Raw genomic sequence first — 19,143 nt, forward strand, 5'->3', positions numbered from 1 at the left:
CTTCTGCTTCTTCTCGTGGCTTGTATTTCTCCTGCTGCTGCTGCTGCTTGCGGTTTCGCTCGACAATTTTCTGCCTTACTACACACTCGAATGGCTTGGCTTTGACACGGCCCACAAACATGCTCACCAAGCTTTCTATGTCTACGGCGACGGCGACGGCGACGCTTTGAGAACGTACTCGTAAATTACATTGAAAATTCCTGCCCCATTGATGTTGATTGAGCAAGAAAATGCCGACAACGCCCCAGACGCATTTCCCTTTGCCATTCCCCAGTCCAGTCCCCATTTTCTATTCTTCCCATCTCTCTATCTTTCTGTCTCTCTCTTTACCTCAACATTTTTGCAAGCATCCCTGCGTGCATTTTAAAGCGTTGTTCAACACTTGTCGCCACCGCCTTCCCGATGCTCTTTCGCTTGAGGCGTCGTTCGTGGGCGTGCTTTGCGGTTAGGTTCCGCTTTAACTTGGATTTCCGATACACGCTACTCACACCTGGCAACTGCCAATCGCAACCGCCCATTATCGCTGGCGGCGACTCAAAGTATCATAATTAATGAGCACGCCTCTGCGGCCTAGTTTGACACTGTGTTTGGTCGTAATCCCTATTTTAAATTGCATTTGCCATAGAATTTCACCAGCGACAGCGACCGCTGAAGAGCATTTTTGCGCAAAATGCAAATTGTTTGGCCAGAAAAACCAATTGCATTAATGACGCTCATTTAGATGGCACTTTGTGCCACAGCTGAGGTGCGCATTTCCGTTTCCGTTTCTATTCATAATTTATGGCAATAACAGCTGCGCTATTTGTGCATTAAATTTTAAATAAAACAATTGAGCCTGCTCATTTTAAAACTCTGCGCTTCAGGCTATACCATAGATTTTAATTAATTTTAATTTGCATCATTACATATTGATTTTTTTATGGAGATCCCATACACGCCCTGAACTGTAATTTAAACCCCGGAACCACGTTGTCGTATCTCAATGATGTTTGAAGCGAGTCAAGTGCAATGCACAGTCATTTAACTGATTAGAACTTGACTCGATAATTTAGCCATTATTAAATATACATTTATTCAAACGCATGGAAATTAGAAAATGTGCGCTAGATTATTCTTACAATACTCGTATGTGGGAAATGAGTATAGAGAAAAGTTTCCCGGAAAATGGAAAAATGTTATCACATTTGATACGCAACAAAAATAAATATTAAAATGGAATACATATTGTAATTATTTATTTATGACATTGATTTAATATCTAATAAAAATGACTTGTTGAACTTTAATTATTGTTGATGTGGCTGATTATCACTCATCACTATTAATGTTATAAAATGTTATTTATTTGCTGTATTGCTACTCACCATTTAATTATATATTATCGATGAAAGCATCAAGCTGAGTTTGAGGCACAGTCAAGTAAAAAATTATTTGAGTGGCACAAAACCATTTGAAATGCCAAAGCCGAAAAATCTTTAATGGAATTGTGTGCAAGTCACACACTCACAAAAACACACACACACACACATGACTCTAAAAGATTCAGCACACAATTTGCATGTTAAATCTTGAGAGTTTCGATAGATAGATAGAGCTTGAGAGCGCAGACGCTGGCAGATTGAAATGCAAATCGAATAAATAGAAAATAAATAGACGGCATAAGTAAACAAAGTAAAGACTCTTCAAGCATGGCATCGCACAGAGGCAAGGACCTTTAAAGAGAACTAAACCAAAGCAACGCAGCCTGTGTATCGTATCCTTCATGTGTGTGTGTGTGACTTCAAGTGTGACCCCCCAGGCAAAGAATGAGGGGGAGGAACAAGGCGGAATCGCTGACGCTGCGTGCTGAGCAGCTTAAGTCGTTATGCGACAACAATTTCAACAGCCCCTGCCAGTGGCGTCTCCGTTGCGTTCGCCCGGGCTGAGCTGAGCAGCGGCAATATCAACACTTCCGCTTTGTCGTTTAGTCGAAGCAACTTTGATTGCATCGCCCGTGGCGTTTGGCATTACAAATGTGTGCGCAGCAATGTGACTTGGCTTATAACTACTAGAACTACTCGAAGACCAGAGCAGAGCTCTGTGACCTGAGTGCCTCGTTCACGGCTTCTTGGCTTTATGACTTGACTGTTTTAAGGCCGGCTAACCATTCGCTGATTTGCCTGCCTCTCACTCTCTCTCTCGCTCTCTCGTTCAGCTTGCATGCGATGCCATGTTGATGTTATCTGGATTATCTGGAGCTGGTGTTAATGACAAGTTGCGGTTGTCGCTGCTTGTTGTGTGTGTGTGTGTGCGTGTGCGTCTATTTGTGTGTGTGTTTGGCATTTTGCACAATGCACTCACTCGTTGCAAATAACTGGTGACAATTGCGATTAATGCAATTTTGTTGCATATTAGTTTGCATATTTGGATCGTCCGTACGTGCGGCGAGCGCCGTTTCTTTTGATATTTACGCGACAAAATTTATAACACATTTTATGGCGAAAACTTATTATTATACAAAACTATACGGCAACTAAAATGGCAAATATGCGAAAACACAAACAAAACAAAACCAAATAAAAAACCACAATCATATGCGTTTCCATTTGCTCGTACGATTCTTCATACACTTCTAGCTGCATGTGTTTGTTTCTATCGTGTGCGTGTGTTTGTGTGTGTGTGTGTGTATAGTACAACAAATGACAGACAAATTCTGTGTAGTAGCACTCGTAGTACTTTATTTCTCTTATTTTTTTTTGTATTTTGCCCGTTTGTTGTTTCATTTCATATGAAGGCTGCTCGCGGCTGCAGCTGCTCTCGACGTCGCTTCGCGTTGCGTCGCGTCGGCTGTTTTCATTTCATTTCATTTGTTGTAATTTTTTGTTGCACTGCATTTGTGTGTTAGCATTTTCTTATTGCATTTTGAGAATTGGCGCGACGCGAATTGCATTTCATGGCCCTGCAGCGGCGGAAGCGGAACGCGCGCGCTACGTTGACCGTCGGCATTACTCGCACTCTAGACGACAAACACAATGCTGCGTATACGCAATGGCACGCGCGCGTTTCGATTTATCGCATTTTCATTCTGCTTTCTGGGTATTTCGATTTACCGTTTACCGTTGCCGTTGATGCTGATGCTGATGATGCTGAGCAAACGCAAACGCTGCAACAATATGCAATAATATTTTCCCCTCTGACTATCAACTGACTGTTGTGATAATGCTCTTCAGATGCTGATGCTGCTGCCGCTGTCGCGCGCCCACTTCCTCTCAACATACGAATGCGAATGAGAACGTCAACGTTCGACTAGAACGACAACGAGACAACGACGTGGCAACGCCACAGACGGTTAACAGACGAATGAATTGCCGAAATTGTGTGAGCGCCGCACGAAGCCCGACAGTCTCAGTCGCGCTCAGAATGTGCACAGAACGAACTACGAAACTGTGAATGCCGACGACGTCGATGCCGACGCTGACGCTGACGCTGACGCTGACGTCCACGACGACGCCGACGCCGCCTTCGCTGAGAGTCGCTCATGCTTGGCGCGCAGGTTGCACTCAAAGCGACGTCGGCGAGCGCTCAGTCACTCAACAGAGCTCTGTTAACGCGTTAACAGCGCTCGATATGCACAGATGTAAACGATTTACATTGCACTGTTAATTAACGCCTGTCTGTTGCTGTCTGTTAGCTAAGCGTTGCGCATACGACGCGTTTGACGACTGACAGCAGCAGCAAAACGCCAATGTCTGAGAAAGTTGTTTTATGGCATCTTTTTATCAAATATTATCAGCGAAATTATAAGCCTTCTGTCTAAGCCATTAAATACATGGCAAATTTGCCTGTCAACAGGCGGAAAAGCAAAGAAGAAAAAAACAAAATAAACCAACAAAACCGTGGAACTTTGAACAACAACATAAACAGGCCTCCCTCATTTAAAAGCCGCAAAGTAAATTCCAATTAAAATTTCAACGTAAATGCCACAAAATGTAAATTATGCGTAATGAAGTCGTCCGCGCGCTGTGTTGGCAGCGGTGCTGGCGGCAGCGTTTTTCGTGTTGTGGTTGCGGGTTCGGTGTGGTGAGCGTCGCCTGTCAACACCCACACACACGCATACAGCTAAAACATCAGCCGAGATACCAACAAAAAGCAGACTCGCAATCATACACACACTCACACACAAATACACAATAACCCTCTTTAGCTTTGTGTCGCAATGTTTGCCTTCACTTGACGCGCACGGTCGCTCACAAATCCTGCCAGGCAGCCAGCCAGACGTCTGTGCCAGCGAAATACGATGTTCGGCTCGATGTTGAAGGAGATGCCAAGTCCGAATCCAACACCGGCTGCGTCTCGACTGTCAAGGCGCTGGAATTGCCTTGAAGCGTACGCTGCGGAATCCTTTAAGAAGACTATAAATACCCCACACACACATAAACACACACTAACCAGCATGCATTGTACAAATTGATAAGCACACACACACATACACACGCAATTCTAAAACAAGCAATTTTGACATCAAACGTCAACGACTCACCCACAAACACACATATGCACACACATACATTATTCGTACACAGCGCTTTATTGACGGCTGTCAGCAATGTTGGGCGTTCTCAAGCGATAGCGCTTACACGTGGGACTATTAGACTTCAATAAATTCAATTTGCACAAATTTCAAATCCCAAAACACGCCCAACCCCCTAAAATAAAGCCAAGCCAAGGCAAGAAACGCCCGCAGCACACGCAACGTGCATCCACAAACAAATCAAACAAGAAACGTATTAAAGTCAATGCCAAAAGGTTGATTTCATTCAGCAAACAGAACTACGCATGCTCTACTCTACATCAAGTAAACAAAGTTCGATTCAATTAAAAAAACAAAACAAATCGAAAGCATATTCTTTATTTCAATATTTGCCACAACATGTGGAAATTAATCACATTTATTATTTACAATTTCTAATATGTAAACTGCATCAATTACCAGTTGACAGTTATCCAAAACAGAATGCCACTTTATTTGTATATCATTTAAAAAGTCAGTGTCAGGATGCACACACATTGTGTCTGCTATAACTAGACAGATGTGTGTCAGTTAAAGTGCCAAAAAGTTGTTGATTAATTGCCACGTTTATTACACATGAAGTCTCCATTTCAGTCTGTAACAAAACGAAAATAAATTTAGAACAACATAAACAGCTGAATGTGATGTGCGAAAAGTAATTAAATCAGTGTTGATTACACAAAGTTTTAAATAATTATATATAGTAAATTCGTGCGAAATTAAGTAAATTCGAGTACTGTTAATTGTACACTAATATTTCTCAATTATTTTGGTAATAGGATGAAATAATTGAGCATGAATTTTCGTTAAACAAATGCAACACATTTAAACAGAGTTTTGCACTTGAAATACGTCTTGCTGCACTTGAAGACCAACATGAAAACTAAATGCTACTTGTGTGTCTTTTGATTTCGAATATTTAACCAAACGATTACTACTCGTAAAACAAGTTTTGTCAAGATAATCAAGTCCATCAATCACCATAAATATTCGCTCTTACAACAATGTTTGCTTGACAAACATAAACAGATTTTGTTTATACTCGCTTTTTGCAGATAGTAGTCTGTTGTCCCCAAAGCACAACATTTTGATGTGTTCGCCTGTGTTCGATATAAACAAATGTCAATATTTGCAAAAGTGACATAAAAAAGCAAAACGCCTACGTTTGTGTAAAAAGAAATTTAAATTGGGCTCGATTCGATTAGGCAAACGCAGAGACAGACGACGAACATAAAACATAAAGTTCAAGGAGTCATGAAATCGAATAACATCTAGTGGGAATAATATCTCTAGCTGGCTTTGTTTGCGGCCATAATAAACTTATGAAACAATACGAGAGATTCGAGAGTTTCTACTTGGAAACTGTGGCACAGCGCGTAAAGCGGATTCCTATCACAGACAGAGATAGATAGAGAGTGAGCCAACGAGTCGTCCATCGAAATTGCTATGCAATTGACGTGTCCTGGCATCCACACTCCCTGGAGTCAAAACAGCCGCTGTTGCACAGGCAATGCCGCTGTCGCAGCCAGTGCTACATACATACATATATGCATTTGAATAGTCGACAAACGCGAAGCGAAACGCGCGTCACACTGCGAAGCCAATTCATACGCCCTGTGGTACGCGGGTCGCCTAGCAAATGACTTTTGATTGACATGTTTGACATTCTGCATGACAAGCATAAATTGCTCTACACACACACACACACACACATGCACGCAGACACAGACACAGACACGATGTCACATAGATTTCGCCCCATTCGCCTATTTTTATTGCAATTTAAATGCGTCAGCATAATTTTCCAGTTTGTTTAAATGATAAGTACGCAGCGTTATGTTTGTATCAAAGAAAATTGAATAGCTTGCAGTTTTTCTCATAGCTAAGATATATATTTGTTTGCTGTTGTGACCTGTGGATGTGGCTGATTCGATTCTTCTATTGTTCACAAAGGAATACTCAAGTCTCAAGACTCTCGTCGCATTCATGCGCATGCCTGCAACAGTTTGCCTGAAAGGCTGAAAGGACGTGAACCCACGAAAATAGTCCGATTTAGTCGTATAGTATGGGATACACATTTGCACAGTTCAATGCCCAAGCGATTGCAACTCGAAAGCAACAACTGAATTCGATGTGATGACCAATGCGAATCTATGGCCAAATAATCTTGAACATGTGGCCAAGAAGACGACGCCTTATGTCCATTAATGATGGCCACAGACCATTAGCTGTCAGCAACAGCAAACAAAGCCAAAGACGATACAGTAATAGCATCTGTACTGTAAGCTAAGATAATGCGATTTAAAACAACTGTTCGAAACTCACATTGTTATTTGATTGCAAACATTAACAAAACAGCTAATGATGTGAATGATATTTCTGTAGAAGCGTTTTAAACTATTTTGCATTTGAATAGAAATGAATAGATGCATACATCGAATCTAACAATGTACATTTTGAAATGAGCCAATTAGAATAATTGTAATTGTGAAATTTAATTAAAATTTAAATTTTGCAGTCAGCTTTTGGCTTTCTCTGCAGTCTGTGCAGCTTTCCATTGCATACATTTTAGCGCTAATGAGGTTTAGGCATAAGCTGATTGTCGTTGTCGTTGGCGTTGGCTGCATGCATCATAAGCGCAAATACAGCAAACATAATCCAATTATGAGCAAATGGCTGCCACAAAAGCATTTAATTGACTTTTGCGGCGAACAACAACTGTGCAAAACAAAACCAATAACAATAATCGTCATAAACATAAACATAAACATAACGTAATGCTGTGCGTCCAACAAATATCTGCGGGTGGTCAATGTGGACACCTGAGCGAGTCGACGACAACGACAGCGAGTTTTGCCAAGGAGACGACGTACACACGAAGCATTTTGTGTGTAAGCCATTTGACTAATGGATGCTCTTGCTGCATCAGCTGCCCTCCAGCTCTCTCCTCCCCACTTCACACTCTGCTTTGTTTTTGGTTTATGGCTGCCTGAGAATCTCTGGCTGGCTTTCAGCAACTGTTAGTCATGGCTTTGGTTTTGGCTTACGCATCAACTCTGTCCTATCTGTTGTCATTCTGCTTCTGCTTCTCCCTCGTGTATGTGTGTGTGTGTATGTGATTTTGCGGATTCTGCCGAAATTACGAGCACGTGACAAAATCAACAAAATTAATTAATAAACTTTGTCAAGCACTTCCGTTGCTGCCGTGTCATGTGACATTTCTCATATTGCCCGTAATCTGGGAAGGTCTTCGACTATCCGACTCTGTCAACCAAGACCACACACTCACACATCGATGTATGAGTATGTGTGTCTCTGTGTGTGTGCTCATCACTTACACAGCTACAGCTACCGTTGCATGCCACACCAATTTAATATGCCATGGCAAAGGCCGTGTGTCTCCCTCTGTGCTGTTTGCCCCAACGTTAATCAGTATTGAATTTGTGGTCCAACTGCCAGTGCACAAATATCGAAAGCTAATTTCCCAACGAACCGGAAGCAGAAATTAGCACAAATTATCAATGGCACACACATTCGTGTCTTTAAGAGAGATGCTAGCTTTAATATACTACAATCCCCACAGTTAAAGTTAATCGTAATTGTAATAGTATTAATTAAGTTTGCTGTTTAATTGTTGCAAATCGTATAACGCTTAAACAGTTTAAAGTGTTGTGTGCGTGTGTCACTCTTATTATTATAATTATTATTTCATTTAATGAGGGTTAACTAATTACACACATTATAATTAACCACTTGACAAGTTTTAACTCCCGGCGTGACTTGTGTACAGAAACTAAATTCCCAAGTTTAAGCCCAAGCTGAAGAGAAATGCCATATAAATTATTAATTGCCGCAAAACACACACAAATTGTGATTAATTATGTCTGTGGCAGAAGACGCAAAGCAAAGCACAGACAAACATACTTAGAGACACTCTCTCAAATGCTAAACAATGGCAGAAGAATATTGTATCTCTTCTTGTGTTGTGGCAGCCTTTTCCTCCTTCTCCCTCCGCTGCTCGCATTTCCCTGTTTGCCCTTTGGCAGAGCTTGTCATGATTTATTATTTGCTCTTGATAATGACGCATCGAGAGCGGAACGTGGCGGAGTATCTTGTGGTAGGCGCTGGAGCATTGACAGCCACATATCAAAACAATGGCATTTGCGTTTTGACCTTTGAACTCTCACACCGCAGCCAGATGGCTGCTCAAGGAACAACAACAACAGGAACAACAACAAAAAAAGTGGCTAGCTCTTATCAGAGTAACTGCAAATGGCGTGAAAGAATGCGCAGCGCTTTATTTTTATGAGCAAGCAGATAAAACTGGGCGTCGGCATGAGAGTGGACGCTTGCTCTGTGCGGGTTTTTTGGGTTTGAGTTTGAGTTTGAGGGGCAGCATTATGCAGGCAGCATAATAAAATAAAAATGTTCAACTGAGTCGGTGCTGCCAAGGGGAGCGAGCACAGCTTACAAGCTATGTAATATCAAAATGACAGCCATGGAAAATGTTGTAGACGAGGCCACGCTACATAAAAAGCTCACAATTATGTTTTCGTGCTGGTTGTAGGTACGCAGAGGCAGTAAGGAGGAGGATTCTCTACTCCGATGACTCTGTGTTCTGTTTCTAGGGGCTTCTAAGCAGATATACGCCAAGTTATTCTGGCTGCCTGCTGCTGCTGCTGTTGCTCTTGGTGCCATGGCAATATCAAATGTAATCAGGCGTCAGGTGAAAGAAATTTCTCTTATTAATTCTTTTATTTGGCTGCAGACTCCCTGTTGGCCATCCGTTGCCTCTTCTCTACTCCATTCTATTCTGTTCTGCGTGCGTTTGGCAATTAAGAGCAATTTCAATAGCTTGTAAACTGTATAACATGCTGGCAGCCCTAATGGCCATCATAAATTGTGTAGGACTTAACCGAAAAAAAACACCAAACAAAAAAAAACTAAAACAATTTTCAATAAAAATAATATGCTCTTTGCATTAAAATAGTTTTGCAGCTTTGCAAGTTTTTTGCAGTTCTTAAAGCTCGTTTAAAGTTTCGATGCGATTAAATGGATCTACTACGGTTGCGTCCTCGGGGCTGTGATGGCTTTTGTCAATGGCAACGTGCAAATCGGTTTCTGTTTATGATGTTAGCGCTTAATTGAAAAAGTTCGAGTGTCTTGGCCTGGCTCAGGCATAACTCATACGACGCGTGCGCCCGTCAACGTTTGCGTTTTGTTTCTGCGCCCGAGCCGAAGCGAGGCGAGGATGCCTAGACAGCAGCAGGTTATATTCGCTTTTTGTTTGTTTCGCAAGTGAATTGAGTTTCGAGTGTGTGCAACAATGTTTTCCACATACTGTTATTGCAGGGGCTGCACTCTAAGCGCAACAACAACAAAAACAACAACAAAATAGTATAAGAAAATACAAAAACAAATACAGTCACAAAAGGCAACCGAAATGTAGTCAGAGTTTTTGTTTTGATTGCAGTTGGTGAACATAATTTATTGCAGCGCACTAGAGGCAAAAGTTTGTTTACTCTACGACTTCTGTGCTCGTCGGCTGCGGGCTTTACAGGACGGCAGGTTGGTGGGCTATGGGCGTGGCACGATGACAAAATAAAAACTAAAAACTCGACATTGACGTTGACGAGTCAAGGCAAAACGCACAGCCAGAAAGTAAATTTGCAAATATACAAATATGCGGTTGTACGTGTGTACATTTCTCTTTTTCTCTATCTCCTTCTCTCGCTCTCTCCCTTTTTCTCTCTTCGACTCTGTCTCTGTCCAACGCTTTTTTCACAGTAAATTGCGTGCAAATTTATTTTACATGCACTCAGTGCGTTTATTTGTTTCAATTTTAAGCAAAGTTTCTGTTTGGTTTTTGGTTTTATGTATCCCTTTTTTCTCTTGTTGCTTTCATATTTCACCAGCTACTGGGCAAATGCATATAGTACACGATGTCCAGCAGTTTTGTTTCTCCGTGCAGTTATTTTATATGGTTCTGCTTTGCCACTGACAAGTGCAGTTTAATTGAGTTATTACTTACCCCGCGGCAGTGACAACTTGTGTGTGCAATTCTGCAGCTGAATAACAAGCAGTTAGTTCATTGTTGTCCCTGGAATAACATATCGATAATCCATAAATTATAAATTTCTATTATCTATCAACAGTTTTGACCCATTTATTTGTATGTCTTGTGCAGTCAAGCAACGCGCCTTGGCAATCGTTAGCCCAATTAAAAATGTGCATGTACTCAACCATGAAACAATAGCAAACGTAATCAACAGTAATTGCTTCAAACTCAAACAGACAAACAACCAATTTCGCCCATCCCCAACCCCTCTGAAAACAAACACAACCCAACTAATTCCAAGTATATTATGTGTGTACATTCAATTGAAAATCAATTCAACTACTTGCACAATGAATGCAGCCTGCGTTGAATTACCATAATTAAAATCCCGTCTGCAATCTTAAGGAAATAGTTGTCAAGTCAGTCTTGATTAAATATTATTCAGTAGCAGCCTAAAAGCAGACCATATTTTTTTTCTATAAAGTCAATTTCAAATAGTCAGATTAACTTCATAGAAAAAAGTATAGCATGCTTTCGGGCTGCTGATGAAATTATTCTCCGCTGTCTTTGTACAAAATCGATTCGGTGATTACCCATGGATTCTTTATTTATTTTGTATTCACTGATGTATGCAAGCAAGATGGCACAATTCCATGAAGACATGCATTGCGTTTGTGGGAGGCAATAATCATAAAGAGGGCAGCAACTCTGTCAACCTGAGTGACCCAAGTCATCGAACGCTGTACAACCTGCTCGCCTGAAGTTAACGCCATTTAAATAAATTCAACTATCAGTTCTTGACTTCTTCCTTTTATTCTTTTTTTTTTTTTGTTGTTGTTGTTGCCTTCTTGACAAACAACGCACGTGTGCACGTTTCGTTTTGAACGCTTGAGGCCATAAAAAGGAGATTACCAGGGAGCAGGATCTGAGGTCCTGACAGCTTACATTAAATGGGAAACAGCTAGCAGAGCAGCTAGGGCAGCCAATGTCCCGACTGCCAAGTGCAAATGAGCCAAATGCCCCAACCGAGGCCCAGTAAAATGCAAAGTGGTTTTTTTTGTTATCGTCTGTCCAAAATGCTAAGCATTTCAGGGTGTGTGGGTGTGTGTGTGGGTGTGTGTGTGTGAGTGTATGTGTGTGTGGTTTATAGCACATTTCTATTCATTATGAGTAGTCCCAGGCATTGTTTAACATTTCATTTATTGTGTTGTGCCCATGATGACTCTGGCTAGATGCTGCCACCGGACCAGCTGGACAGCCGAACAACTGGGCAGCCGGGCAGCCGTTATGTTCTTATGCTGATATGCTCCTAATCGCCCGAGTTACACGCAATTAATTTTGCTTTGTAATTAACAAAAGGCTGTCGACACATTCTCGACTCGACTCGACTTGACTGGACTTGGTCTGCACTCTGCACTTACTCGGTTTTTTATGTCTTTGGTTTTTATGTACATGTCCAGAGTTCATATAATTTATTAACAAATTTGCACACTCTCTCCCTAGCTCAGTATCTGGAACTCTGGCAATGGCAGTGTTGATTAGTGAACGGAGAAGGGAGAACGAACGCTAATGAGTCTGGCCGACGGCGCAGTGGCAAACAAATTTCAATAACAATTTGCGAGTCGCAACCAATGAACATTTCAAATGGCCTACCATTCCGATTTTGGCCAAGTCACGCAAAAGACTCTAATCATAGCTAACGGCAATTACGTTCTATGAGTTTTCATTTTGTTTGTCTTCTTCTTCGCTGTTGCACGTTATCATCAACAGCGAGTAGCGAGCGCTCTATGTGTTGTTGGTTGTGGCAAATAATGAAAATTATAAGCCACTTCCGAATTTCATTATCGAAATTAGATGTCGCCTGCTTTTGAGACGTCGCGTTCTCGACATTTGCCTGATGGATTTTGCGGATGTTTCGCTAATTTGTCAACGGCCATTACTACACCAAATGACAAAGTGAGACTCATTGTGGGCGTGGCAGGCAGCCACGAGAAGGAGGCATGCTTCTTTTGCTTTCATTGCTTTTGCTTTTGCTTTAGCTTTAGCTTGAGCCTGTGCTGCCTTGTCAAATTCAAATTGACTCATTAAAAATTAAGTTGGCCCAAAGGCACAAAACCACAGCCAAGCAACAAAGTTAACCAAATGATAAATAGCAAAATTAGATTTGACAGCCGAGGCGCGTTTAGTTGCCAACACACAAATTGCTGCATTCGTCTTGATTACATTTAACGTTGAATGGCTTAAGATTTGCCATTTTTGTCAGGTCAGGTTTTTGTGGTTGTAGCTCAATTTAAATGCGAGCACGACTCGAGTTCCCCTTAAAACGAATTTTCAATTTCATTTCGGAAATTCGTAGACATTATTTAAGCATGCTAAATTCCAAATGGAAATCTGCAACAATTTTTGGCACATATTCTGTCTTTTAATCCACACAAATTCCATTCACATAAATGAAAATAACTGTTTAAAGCGCAAAACTACAAGTTGTATTTAAAGTACTTGAACCTTTGGCCACAACTAACTACTTGCAGCTGGAGCTTAATGCATTTTTCACTGGCTCTGTGACAGTTTGCAATTTTTTGCGCATATTTCCAGCTGGCACACATGTTGCACAGTCATCCCAGCCACGCCCACTCATACAATGTTCAAAGAAGGGCAAGGGTTTATTGTTCATCGTTTGTTTCTGCTGCTACTGCTGCTCTTAAAGTCGAGACAGTGCTGGCAACTAGAGTGTTAAATCAATTGGGAGCTTGTTGCAGGGCGTACTTAGGTTTCACTTCCGCTTCCGGCCAGGCAACAGTAGCAACATAGGGCACCCTTTACTGCTCTGTGGCCAGCAGTGGCAAGCAGCATCAGTCAGCTGCAGCCACATGTGCTGCATTTTTAGTTTATGCTGGGCATTTATCATATTCTTCTTAGTTATACTCCAGCAACGAGTTATACAATTGCCAACTTAAACTTCCGACCAACAAAGAGTGTAGTGTAGTTAAGTCTAGATATGTCCTTTTTGAGATGAACTTCATTTTGAGCTAATATTTTGTGTATTTTTATCGAGATGCTCGCAGATTTAAATGTTGGCAATTTGCAGTCTTAAAGCATTCTTACAGTTATTATTGGCTGTGCATGGAAATCTGCCTGGCTTTGGCCAAAGCAATTTATATTCTCGAGGCACAAATACCATGCTTATTTATGTGCTCTTATTATTTGCAGGCCAAGTTTCTGCTTGAATCCCTGTCAAATAATGCAGAAATATTCCCAGCTAACCAAGCCAACGAACCAACAACGAGGCGAATACGTAAACGCAAACGCAAACGAAAACGAAAAGAAACAAAAACAGAACAACAAACAAACCATTTGCGAAAATGGCAGTCGAAATGTGTACAATAAAATGAAATGGATTTTTAAAAAGGTCGCCCCACTGTTAAAAGGTAGCTCAAGCGTCTCTACTAAAGAAAAACCTCAAGGCCAACGCGGCGTATTCGTCATATTTTATGCCAATTTGAGAATAAGATTTCGGGTCTACTACTTTTGTATTCACGCGTTGGCCCCGAAAACTTTCAAGTGCCACTTTGAAACTTACTGACTCGAGCTTGGTTTAAAGATGGCATACAACAAAGAAAATTCCCAAAAGAAACACTTTAGCTAATATGCGAATATAATGCGAAGGCTAATAATTTTCTCAGCTGGATAATAATTATTAGTATTCTTTGGAAGGACGAATTGAAATTGATTTATCAGTTGATTTTATGCGAATGTCAATGATTGCATTTTGATTTGCACGCAGCTTGCCACAATCTGTTGCAATGCCAATTCGCATTCCACAGCACGCAATCAGTTGATTTTATTCAGCTATCAGTAAAGTAGCTGCCACTCAGTGCTGTGCAAACATTGGAACCGGAACAAACACAAAGCCACGCACACCGCTCGTTGCCTTCTCGCATTCCCCCCATCACACACTGCACAGAACAATCAACCAAACTGACAGAGAGACAGACAGACAGAGAGTCAGATGTAAGCATACTAGAGGCGAACGACAATAGTTTCGTCTCAGGCAGAACGAATCCTTCGGTGTATCTGTATTAGTTTGTGTCAACAGAAGCTCTGCGGCAGCAAAGTGTAAATAAACAAATGCTTCTACTTAGCTGGCACCAAAAAAGGAAACACTGACAGCCCGAAAGGCTGACACATTTGTCCGACGCAGGAGCCAGGCTTCCACCTAAGTGCCAGGTAATAAAATGCGCATTTGTGCACGAAATTACTGCACTTGGGGCTGTTGCTGTTGCTGCTCTTGATGCTGCTGCTGCTTTTGCTGCTACTGCTGCTGCCACTCAGTGCTTTCTGGCATGTTTATCCCCAACTGGTTACTCACACGCCCCATGCGAGCGACGCGTTGGCGAAGTGTACGTATTTTTTCTTGCACGTTTATTTTTATTTTATCATTTGCCCTGCGGCCGCAACAGGCCAAAAAGTTGTGCTGAGCAAAGTTATTTTCAATAAGCAGCCGGCGGGTAAAGCATCGGAAACTGCAAGACGTAAAACAGCCAAGAAAGTAAGAAAAACAAGTGCGTTGCACAACGATTTCCACATACTCTAACTGCAAGTCTTAGTCACGTTATGTAAACAATTAACTATTTACTAAAGACGACTTTAAGTTGCCAGCAGCAAGCTGATGTCTTCTAAAAGCTAAAGCGCACCCTTAAGGCGTTGCCGAGTTAGCCAAATAATTTATGGCTCAGGGCTTATGGCAAGCGACGCATACCCGCTGTTAGAGTATGGGAGGAAGCAATAAATATGCATGAACAGTAGGAGCAAGTCGCGTACTTAGCAGCCAGCCGACATGACAGAAGGAGTGCTCTTAAAGTTGCCAGCATAAAAACAGCAATAGTCGACTGTTCAACCAAGCAAGCAACCAGCGAACCAACCAACCGACTGACTGACTGACTGACTGACTGACTGACTAGCTATTCATTCTCGCGCTGGCAACTATTTTTATTGCATATTTTTGGGGGGCTGCGGCAAAATTAATTGCACTTGAAGTATGCACATTAAATTTAATGAGCTCGCGCGTGCAAGTCGCAGACAGAAGAAGGCGGCAGACAATGTGGACACACGGCACCAACGAATGCAACCGGGGGAGGGAAGAAGAGGAAGAGTAAAAGTGCTTAGCTGCAATTAAGTTTAATTGTTGCTGCAATTGTCGCTAAGCAGCAGAAGCAGCTTGGGATGTTGCACGAGTTGTTTAACAGCTACTTAAAGGGTGGCAACTACTCAATTGTTGTGCACATCGTCGCTCATCCGCCCCGTGGTACCACGCAACCATCTACCTGATTTCACTTTACACCATGCGAGCAACAACAACATCAACAAATGCAACAACCTAAATGAGGCTTTTCCTTTCCGCGTTCGACTAATAGAGCTATATAACATTTTGGGTGCATGCCACCAGGTGGCTGTTGATGTTGCTGTTGCTGTTGCCATGGCTCTAGCTCTGCTCTAGCTATAGCTACTCCTGTTGCACACACATAAGCTTTATTCAGCACACACACCCACACACACACATAGAGCAGACTTCTGTGTGTTTATATGTTTATAATGCCAGCTAATGTTACCTGTTTCAGTTCGTGCGCAAGGGCTCATACCAGCTCATTAAGTATGAATGGCAATTGGGAAGCGTTTTGCTAGCATCCACCATCCAGCATCCAGCTGCCATAGGTCATATTTCTTAGTTTGCATTTGGCTGGCTTTGAACTGCAGCAGGCCACAGGCAACAAAATGCAATTTCATCATACCATTTACAATTTCCATTGTTTGCCCAGTTAATTAGAAGCATTCCACAAGGGCCAAAAGCATTAGAATCAAGCCACAAAACACATCCAATGTTTTCACTGTAGACAACATACAACAGAGAACCGCAAGAGAACTGCCATTGAGCAAGCTTATTAGAAATAATTAGCAGACATTTTTAACTACACTCCAGCTTGAGCTGTTTGAGTTACAAATCTGCTTAATTAATAAATTTTAATGCTTTATTTTTAATTATGTTATTCGCAATTCGCAACTTGAGTAACTACCATTTTGGTCACGTGTCTCATACAAATGGCAAATGGCCCAACAATCATTAACTGCCGTCAAAGGCTGTGTATATTTTACATTTTGACTTTATTTTGCAGCGTGACCGTTGATTAAACAAGTGATTTATGTATAGTCTCTTCATTTCAACACCACACGCATGATGTACACATTTATTCGCTGTCAATTGCTTCGACAGAGATCTGTCCAGCTACAATACTTTTTGTTTTATACAGAGCTGTGTTGTTATAGATATATTTATACCCTGTAGTTGAACAATAACATGGACTACTTATTTCGAATAATATTATTTACAAAATTCAATATTTTTACATCGATTTTCAAGTTGACAATGAGCATTCTCATTGATATAATAATTAAATTAGTTGCATCAAAATAGTACAAACAGATCGTTAAGGTAAAAATATTAAATATAGGAAATAAAATATTATTGATATTCGATTTGAGAAAAAAGTAAATAAAGTAAATTAGTTTAAATAAAGAAAATAGGATCGTTAAGATAAAAATATTAAACATATCAAATAAAATGTTAATACATTTATAAAAAATTTCAAAATTTAAAAGTTAGATACTAAGATTAATAAAAGGAGATATTCAAAATTTTAAAGAGTATTTTGAAATCGTTCACATTGAATTACAGCATTCTCGAACGTTTCACAATTTCATTTAATTCAATTGATTTTATGCGTTGCCCGCCAAGTACTCGACCAGTTTATTGCCTTAAATTGTTTATTTAATTTCAATTTTTCGCCACGCTTAAGTATTTTACTTTATGTATTTTGTTTTCCATTCCGCAAGTGCATTGCAAACACAGAAACCGAAACAGAAACAGAAACAGCAACATCTCGTGCACTTGCCCAGTCAACATTCAAAACAAATTAAATTCTTTGCTACATTTGCGGCACACACACACACGCCGCAAAAGCGAGAAGTAAACAAGACAAATAAGAGCGAAAAACGAAACGAAACATTGAACAAGTCGCATAGTTTCCAAATTAAAGTGCGACTCAAGCGAAAAATTGGACTGGACAGGAGAACAGAGCAACCTCCGGGCCAAAAAACGAACGTCATTAAAGCTATGCCACGCATAGTTTGACAAACTGATGCCACGACCCCAAGAAGTTTGCTGAGGATGGGTTGAAATAGGGTGGTAAGTGAAGGGAGGTGGACGGTGTAGGGTGGAGGGTGGTGGTACAACAACGCTTTATGAACGCTACAACAAAATTGAAACTTTTGATTGAATACAAACTACACAATCTCGGAAGAGCAATGAGAGTCGCTGGAGGAAGTTCCTTTCAACTTTCCGTTCTGTTCCGTTTCGTAAAAGCATCCTGCTGGGTTGGTTGCTTACCTTACCTTGCCTGACCTGACCTGCCTGGCAGCGTTTACCAACCCCGATTGCAGCCTCCACTTGGCAACAACTTAGTTTTCTAAATTAAAATAATACAATAAAGATTATACATACCCATCCTCATACATATACTTGTTATAATAGTGCTCCTAACGGGCGTCTCTCCCATGTTTGTTGGGCCCAAAAAGCCATGTAGCAAAGTTTCGATGCAATTTGTGAGACTTTGCGCCTTATGTAGAACATGTTCTTAGTCTCTATATATGTAGTATGCAAAGATGGCCTTGCATCGCTCAATTCAAAAACTTAACAACTTTTATTGTGTACCAACAAAAAGTTGACATCAACATTCAAAATGTGCTGCATTTTGCAAAGTGTTGCCGCATTGCCGAAATATACCCAAATATTGGGTTTAGTTACTCGTTGCCATGAATACCAAAGCAACAATTAGGCAGCAATTAAGGGCAAACAAAAGAAGCCAATGTTTGTTTAACAAAACCAAACAAAAAACACATACAGCAGACAGACACAGAAGAAGACGCCGAAAGTACAGCTTTAATGAGGAATGCTATGCCAACTTTTCAAACAAAAGTTTCTACTAAAGTTTTGTTCGAATTTATATTAGAGAGAAAATAAAAAAGGACTGCTTCATATTAATCCCTCCTGGCAACTTTACTTGAAAATTGTTCTGCAATTTAATATATTTTAAGAGGTTACAGACAACATCCATCTGCAAAGTTTTCGTTGTCCAATTCCCAAGATGGTCATTGTAATGCTCAGATAACACATATTTGTTGCTAAAGGATGTCCTGTAATAGGACTTCAATCACCTTTAAAATCTGTTCATCCATGATTATTATTTACCCCTGAACAACTTAAGTTGCAGTTTCACTAATTTATTTCGCTTCTATAGAACTTAACTCCCAATAAATGCAATTACTTTAAGTAAAACTAATTTGGTATAATTTTTGTTAAACAGCAACAACCCAATTTCTCAATTTCAGCCAATTTAATTCAGGAAGTTGGTGAAAAAAGATGCGCAAGCCAAACAGCTGTGTTGTTATTAAGCTAAGCAGGTGAGAATCTAATCCAATCGAT

The 19,143-nt window shown here is 40.8% G+C and overlaps 2 protein-coding genes and 1 long non-coding RNA gene across 3 annotated transcripts in view; 1 reads left to right on the plus strand and 2 right to left on the minus strand.

Moving 5' to 3' along the window:
* LOC133836259 (octopamine receptor beta-2R) overlaps positions 1-3,370 on the minus strand; it is a 49,116-nt gene extending 45,746 nt beyond the window's left edge. Inside the window, exon 1 of the mRNA XM_062266641.1 lies at positions 3,090-3,370. The gene's annotated coding sequence lies outside the window, so the exon portion shown is untranslated. The remainder of the gene's footprint in view (positions 1-3,089) is intronic.
* Positions 1-19,143, plus strand: part of LOC133837025 (uncharacterized) — a 107,464-nt gene that overhangs the window by 87,862 nt on the left and 459 nt on the right. The window contains exon 2 of the long non-coding RNA XR_009893766.1: positions 19,050-19,121. This is a non-coding gene — a long non-coding RNA (uncharacterized LOC133837025). The remainder of the gene's footprint in view (positions 1-19,049; positions 19,122-19,143) is intronic.
* Positions 1-19,143, minus strand: part of LOC133837010 (octopamine receptor beta-3R) — a 149,039-nt gene that overhangs the window by 87,586 nt on the left and 42,310 nt on the right. The window lies entirely within an intron of this gene.

Source organism: Drosophila sulfurigaster, chromosome 2R, assembly GCF_023558435.1.
Source record: "Drosophila sulfurigaster albostrigata strain 15112-1811.04 chromosome 2R, ASM2355843v2, whole genome shotgun sequence".
Classification (NCBI taxonomy): domain Eukaryota; kingdom Metazoa; phylum Arthropoda; class Insecta; order Diptera; family Drosophilidae; genus Drosophila; species Drosophila sulfurigaster.